Source organism: Thamnophis sirtalis, unplaced genomic scaffold (genome assembly GCF_051295495.1).
Source record: "Thamnophis sirtalis isolate CommonGarterSnake01/CBP01778 unplaced genomic scaffold, rThaSir2_p1.2 scaffold_11, whole genome shotgun sequence".
NCBI lineage: Eukaryota > Metazoa > Chordata > Lepidosauria > Squamata > Natricidae > Thamnophis > Thamnophis sirtalis.
The window spans coordinates 46,741,506-46,747,789 of NW_028261391.1; the positions used below are offsets into that span (position 1 = coordinate 46,741,506).

The 6,284-nt window shown below is 41.9% G+C and overlaps 1 protein-coding gene across 5 annotated transcripts in view; it reads right to left on the bottom strand.

The window, feature by feature from the left end:
* Positions 1-5,763, bottom strand: part of SEMA4G (semaphorin 4G) — a 129,168-nt gene extending 123,405 nt beyond the window's left edge. For 2 of the 5 annotated variants that reach the window (XM_087725752.1, XM_087725747.1), the window contains exon 1: positions 5,618-5,763. The gene's annotated coding sequence lies outside the window, so the exon portion shown is untranslated. Of the gene's footprint in view, positions 1-5,172; positions 5,331-5,617 lie in introns of those variants that run through there. The other 3 variants (XM_087725751.1, XM_087725749.1, XM_087725750.1) reach the window with 2 other exon arrangements.
* Between the last annotated feature and the right edge of the window lie 521 nt (positions 5,764-6,284).

A 6,284-nucleotide genomic window follows, 5' to 3' on the forward strand; every position in this document is an offset into this window, starting at 1 on the left:
TATACTGCATTTTCATGTAGCTTAGATGGTTTATCAGTGGGGAAAAGCAGATTTTCAGAGACTGCCCAAAAACCATAGATCAGTTTTAGATAACCAAGAAAATCTGGAATTTGTTTACTTATTTTTGATTTATAAATAACAGCTAAGCTTTTAGATATGTAGACTAACTCTTAGAATTCGGAGAAATAGAGATACTGGCTATGAAATCATAGGAGCTAATGTCCACCTCTATGGAGAGTACTCAATCTATATGGCACAGGTTGCTTCTTTTAATAAAGACACATCCTTCTAATACTGAACATGACTGCCTTAAGCTCCCCCCTTAAAAATAACAGTTCAGATATTCTTACCTGAGTAGAGTTATAACAATGGAACACCATGGTGCATTCCTAACTGCTCACACTGCTAATTCTGCACCAGTTGTAGCTTCTAAAGCTCCTCAAGAACAGCACTGTGTGAAGTGCACTGCAGCAGTAATCAACTTAGGAAATAACTAAAGTGCGAGTCACAGTGAGCAGAGTTTTCCTGGCCAAGAAAGGTACAACTGGCACACAAGACAAATAGTGCAAAAGTCATGATTGTCACTTCTTCCTCAAAAAAAGGGTTTCAAGACCCTAGGCTGACATAGTTGTGACCGTTGCAACATCCCTACAACCATATGATTGTGATTTGGGTAATTGACAACCAGCCTGCAATTACATTGCAGCATCCTGTGGACATGTGATCACCATTACTGCTGCCTTCCATCAAGCAAAGTTGAGGTGGAAGTCAGTAGGAGGCCAGAAAAGGCAATTACATGACTGTAGGTTGCTGCAACCATGTGGGATTCACTTAACAGTGACTGAGATTGCTGGAACTGCCACTGCAAATTGTTGCTGTCAGATGTAAACAACCAGATCCAGATGTGAAGAGTTCAACTAGCTACTTTATTGCTCATGCTAATTACACAGAAATCTTCCCAGACTAGCAGTCTGCATCTGGGCCAGATTAGATAAAGTCCCACAGCATTCAAAGGGGGTGGGGGATGTGAGACCATGCCCTCTTATGCCTACATAATGACTCCAGATGAATTCCTCGCTTGACTCTTTTCTCTGGCTTGGGCTCTCTCCAACATTGCAGTCATTTGATGTTGCACCTTATGACTGCATTGCTTATCAAATGAGTTCCTGGTCCCATTTATGTTGGTAAGGGAGAACAACCTGTATTACTTCCTCCCACTCCCACCAGGATTAATCCACAAGCACGGTTGATACTGTTTTGGCCCTATAACCTTGTCTGAAACCAGACTGCCAAGGGTCCAGATAATGATAACCGTTTCTTCTCAATTGTAATCAAAACAGGTATTTATCCAGTCTTTGTATGGTTAAATGTAGTCGCCCATTATTACAGGTTTTTTTTTTTTACTTCTTGATTTTATTCTTAGAAGAACACATGGAGAACATTGGTCTGGAGAATAGTAACAGATCTCCTATACTCATTATTGTTTGATTCTTCCATTGTTACCACAGTTGAATCTTCCTCTACAGAAGTTTCTAATTAAGTTCATACAATGTTCTTCCGGAGTGCAGAGTAGAAACTCCTTTCCTTTCTATAACGATAGCCAGTGGCGGATTAAGGCTCACTGGTGTCCTAAGCACTGACAAATATTGGTCCCCCCCCCCTTTGTACATACTGTACAGTACTGTAAATAATTTAGCACTGAGCTTATCTGGTCCTTAAAATGCACTTGAGAAAGTAATATAACTGAAGCTTCTTCAACAGCCAATTGGATGAAAAGTCTAGGTGCAAGGGAAATGAAAAACTGAAGGAATTATGAACACCAAAGCAATACCAATAGTTAAGCCCACTCAGATATTTCATATCGTTTAACGATATGTTGGACTACTTACTCTCATCAACTTCAGGATCAGGGCCAAATGCTATAGATTGTGCCAGGTTGACTAGTCCATATGATATGGTAACAGATTTCAGTCTGCTATTAGAAACAATCGACAAAACTGTTGATGTATGTTACTACTACAATTGGTAAAAGAGCTAATAGGATTATATTACAAGAAGACGGCTTCAAGATAGTTATTAATAGGTGTAGAGAAGAACAAAATTATGGATTAAAAAAACTGGTTATAAATATTATAAATATTTTTCTATTCATTAGAGCTTTCAAAAGGTTGACTAATGTAGAGTACTTTGTGTTAAAATCTTGTATCGTTACTGATCTTCTTTAAAAATTAATGCCTATATGTAGGGTTTTTTTAAAATAGATTTTTAGATTTACAGTGTTACTAATAAGGATTTCTCAGAAACAGCCTCTAGGCTGGATTAGGTAACATGATGGAGAGATATAATTAAATCTCTCATCTATATTTCAGCAAATATTAACCACAGGGAAGCCTATTTGGACTGGAACCCTTTGCTGGGTTACCAATTAAAATCTGAATCGGTTGGACAGAGGTTATTGGCAAGAAACCTTGTAGACATACAGATAGCAGCGCAAGTTTTGAAGTAACAGCATTCAGAAGCTCAGTTCAGATCCTACCATCTCCACTCACTACCAGAAAAGGTCCTGCCTGAATCCTGAATAGCCCTGCGAGTCAGGGTGATAAATAAACCAGAGAATATGCCTGGAGTAACTGGAAGATCGTATTTATGCCCGTTTGTATAGCAGTAGCAGCCATAAACCGCCAAGCTGGTAGAACATCTTTGCTGTACAGTGCTCCAAAATAAGGTTCTAGGGCTTATGCAACTATTCACTACGAAACTTTTAAAGATGAGTATACCAATTATTTTGAGTGCTTCTGGTGGTTTCTTCTTACAACAGTCAGCCTGCCAAAAAAGGCTAAATAAATCACTCCATTACAAGAACACATTACATTTATAAAGGAAAAAGCTTCAGATGGATTTGTAAGGGAAGAAGGGTAACACTGCACAAGAACCCAGCACTGCAAGTTTAGACAAAAAGATGTGAGGGAAAATGAGATGTTTTTCTCTTTCTTCTATACAAATGGAAGATAATAGATCCATTACATCATAAACTTGTTTAATACATAGCCAGCAGAAGAGGACCTGCAGCAAAACTGGCAACAGTCATAGGGGATATGTTTGGTAAGGCACAGGCAAAATATTTAGCATATCATTTAAGACAGTCTTTAAAAAGGAAGAACAAAAAGAGGATCAACAATAACAGAAGTAAATAATCTGTCTTTTCCATAGTCGGCCATAATAGATTAGTTTCATTAGTAGTAATTGTATGCATTTCTTCCTTTGTCCTGGACTCCTATCTGTGTCTTGCAAGCTTCCTGCTGATATTAGTCAAAGGACTGCAGTAGTCTGAAGTTTTCTAGTTCATTGCCCTCAAAAACAAACATATAGACCAAGGGTGTCAAACTTGCGGCATCACGGCAGCGTCAGATGATGTAACAGGACTTTTTCTGATTCGCTAAACTAAGCATGGGCATGGCCAGCATGTGACGCATCCGGGCCCCGGCCCGCGAGTTTCACAGCCCTGATATAAACCCTCAAGTAAACCCAGCAAACTAACTTTAGTAATCTTTCTGATCGAAAAAAATGTCCCAATTCAGGATCCTACATCACTGACATAGCCAGAAATTTTAGTGACTGGGGTCAAAGAGTACAAATGTATTTGTGGCTATTGATTAATATAAAATGAAATAGTGAGGATTTAAATCCACTTTTATGTGGAAGTAAATTCAATAGTATTCACTTTTGAAAAATCACAAAAAAGGTTTATACAGCAAACATTCAGCCACCTTCATTATGAGTACAGAAGCTTACATAGTTAAAAGGGAATGGTGTGTTCATTACCAATTTTCATAACATCTTATGCCCTCAAAGAACAGTTTGACCTATTAAAGTATCTGAAGGTCATTTCACATAAGATGTTTTCCTCATTAGGTTATGTAATAGTGCAGATTTTTTTTAATGAGCAATATATAAATGCTTTAAATGGATAAGTAAAAAAACCATGTACTTATGACAATATTACAAGTGTTTATTTTATTAGGTGGGTATACTAACTACAGCTCTCAATGAGAAAACACCCCTAGTATCAGATCCATAGAACCATAATTGGAAGAGATCATTTAAGCTTTATTGCAGAACTCCAAATGAAAGCATCCACTGGCACTCAGTCATTGTTTAGCCTATATCTGAGCATACCCATGCACACCTGTGTAGGGAAAGTAAAGTGACATTTCTCTGGTGATGCATATACAGTAAACACATCACTGTCAACTTCCTCTAATTATGTCAGTAAAAATCATAACCCTCTCTTAATAAAGTTTCTATGTTTCAAAGAAGCAACTCAGTCTGCCACAGCTCTTGCCAAAATACAAGACACTTATTTTTACAAGTTTCAAAAAACAAAACAGCTGGGGGAATCTCTAAATTAGGATGAAGCAAAATCTCACAAAAGAGCATATAACTCTTTGCCACATTTTGGCAGGCCTTAATGAAGGACTAATAGTGAACTTAGGATGGTTTTTCCTCCTGATCTTTTTTTAAAAACTTATTTCGGAAAAAGTGCAATTCCACATCCTCAGTTTCAAAATAGTATTTCAAAACAAACACTTGCCACAAGGCACATAGGCTTTTTGATATTTGGATAACTTGGCCATTCTAGCGACCACTGCTCTCTTTGTAACTCCATCCAGCTCTCCAGTGCACAAGCATCAACTCTAGTGCAAACTCCTTCTATAGATTCCTGATTTAGTTATATCCATGCATTGGCTGGATTTCCATGCAATCCATACCTCAACTTTATTCTGTTCTTTAGTCTGCCCGTTTTGTTTTCCCCATGCTAAGAGCTGCATGCCCCGGACAAGTCCATCCCTCAAGTAATCAGTGTCACTCTTGCTTTACCCAATGCCATATCATCATCCCATCTAGCATCTGAGTTCCTTCATTCTGCCTCTCTAGTAGCTCAGCCTCAGCTTATTCCCTTGCCACTCACATACTGCTAGCTTAGACTGCAACCCCTTCCCCGGGAAGTCTTGTCAATGTTGTGCCTTCTCATGAGGGGGGGGGGGGCATGAGCCACATATAGTCCAACTCTCAAACGCTCCACTTCCTCCGACGGTCTTTCCCTTCCCATTCTTATCTTTAGCAAGGAGACAGCAACCCGAGGCTCTCCAGGTACAGTGTAACCCTGCTTACCTCTGACAATGCCAGGACTGGCTGGCGCTTACAGGAGTTGCAGTCCAAAGAGCCTGGGCTCTGGAGAATAGCAGGCTGCTTATCCCTTGTCTTAAACGCGCATTCCATACTTTCAATCTTCTCCGACATACATCCCCAACCTAGTCGTGACACGTGACCAGCGCGGACCCCCCCCCCCAATCTACAGTATACTCGGCTTCCCCCCCCCCCGCCCCCGACCTTTTCTTGCATCCAGGTATAAACCCGCCCACCTCCAGATCGCAAACCTCAGCAAATCCCCCCTCCGCCCTGCCGACACACCAGCGCATTTCGTGGGGACTCTCCGCATCCCCCGCCTCTTACTCCGAAATCCCTCCAACTGTACACCCACACACGCGCGCAACACACAACCGCAGAGCTTCGCCGCTCCGCCCCACCCGCCAAGGAGGTAGCCCCCTTGTCTCACCTGAGCTCCGGCCGCAGCTGGAGGTCTACCTGTCGGCCCACACGCCGCGCGACCCAGATCCGCTCCTCCGCCACTCACAACCCGAGCCGGTGCGGAGTGAACGGCGGCCCGTCAAGGCGAAGCCGCAGCTGGGCAACGGGTAGGAAAGCCAGCGAAGGACTCTGGGGCGCCATCTAGCGGGCTCCTGCGGCAACGGCGGCTGCCCCCCGAAGGCTAGCGGCGAACCTTAACGAAGGTCCCGAGCTTCCGGGTCGCCGATTCGGAGGAGACTTAATTAGAGTTAGGCATTTCTCTCTGCTTTGTTTTATTCCAACAATGTTTACGCCACCCAATAGAAAAGGTTTCGGCGGTGTACAATGTCAAAGGAGCGTCCCTATCGCCTCCATTAAATTCAATCATAAATACATTTTTAAAACAAACGACACAATTGCCCCCTAGCATGGTTTAGGCAACAAAACTCTTTTAAAAGGAAGACTTTTAGCACTTACTTCGACGCTAGGAGACAGGAGCAATGTGTTTCTGGGGCCAGCATATTCCCATACCATATAGGCAAACCACTGAGAAGGTCTGCTTTTCTCACCTCACCAAAGTGGGCCTTCAGCACCCCCTCTCTAGATGCCCACATAGATCAGGGAGATTCATACTGCAACCCACAATCTGTTAGGTG